Genomic DNA, 1,036 nt, shown 5'->3' on the forward strand with positions numbered 1-1,036 from the left:
TCAAAGCTCAGGAAGCTGGTGCTGACATTCTTGCTCAGGGGCCCAGAATTTAAACTTAGTCACTGTCCGGAGCCCTTGTTTTAGGAAAGAATGAGATTGTTGTTGCATAACTCAGAATTGAGCGGGCGCGTAGTCCAATGTAGCAATCCCACTTGTTTCTTGAGAGCTGCGGGAGTGCTGGGGACCTACTCACCCCTGCCTAGGGCTCAGCAGGCACACCCCTTTGGATGGGCAGAACTGGAGCAGCCAACTAGTGGAGGCAAATGTGCAATCTGGTGCTGAAATTCTCCGACCAGTTCCTTCCCAAATCCCGTGGGCACAGATCAGTCAAAGAAATCCAGAAGACCTAAACTGTAGAAAGGAGACAGGCTTTAGAAAAGGAGTAATGGAGGGAGGGACAAGCTAATCTAAAGTACAGAGATGAGGGTGAGGCCTAATCTGTGGCCAGACCACTGCCCCTAAATGCATCTAGAATATGGTCCCCTACTTTTACCGCTGCCCCCAGTTCAGCTCCGGGGTCTCCGAGGGTTCCTACGTTTTTTTTTCAAGACAGGGTTTCTCTGTATAGCCCTGGAACTCACTGTGTAGACCAGGCTGGCCTCGAACTCAGAAATCTGCCTGCCTCTGCCTCCCAAGTGCTGGGATTAAAGGTATGTGCCACCACTGCCCAGCTCCTACGTTTACTCAAGGTGTATTCTTCATAAAGCAGTCTTCATTCTACCCCCGGCAACCCCAGCCTTTTCTAATATTGTCCTAAGGCTAGATCTTCTTGTTTTTTTATGGTTTTGTTTTTCACAGACACAAGCCAGGAGTCTTTATTTTACCTTCCCCATTTACCATCCCTGTCTCCTCTCTCTGAGTCTGTTTCTTGCCCTCTGTAAGAGCCTCTACCAAGACGCCTGGCATCTTTCCTAGCGTTTATCCACATCTCTTTCACGATGCACCGCTCCCCCCACTCTCACTCCCATACTATCCCTTCTCGGGTCACCTTTACCTACTCCCATCTTCTCAGCTGCAGGAGTACCTACATAACTCG

Source organism: Mastomys coucha, unplaced genomic scaffold (assembly GCF_008632895.1).
Source record: "Mastomys coucha isolate ucsf_1 unplaced genomic scaffold, UCSF_Mcou_1 pScaffold11, whole genome shotgun sequence".
Taxonomy (NCBI): Eukaryota; Metazoa; Chordata; class Mammalia; order Rodentia; family Muridae; genus Mastomys; species Mastomys coucha.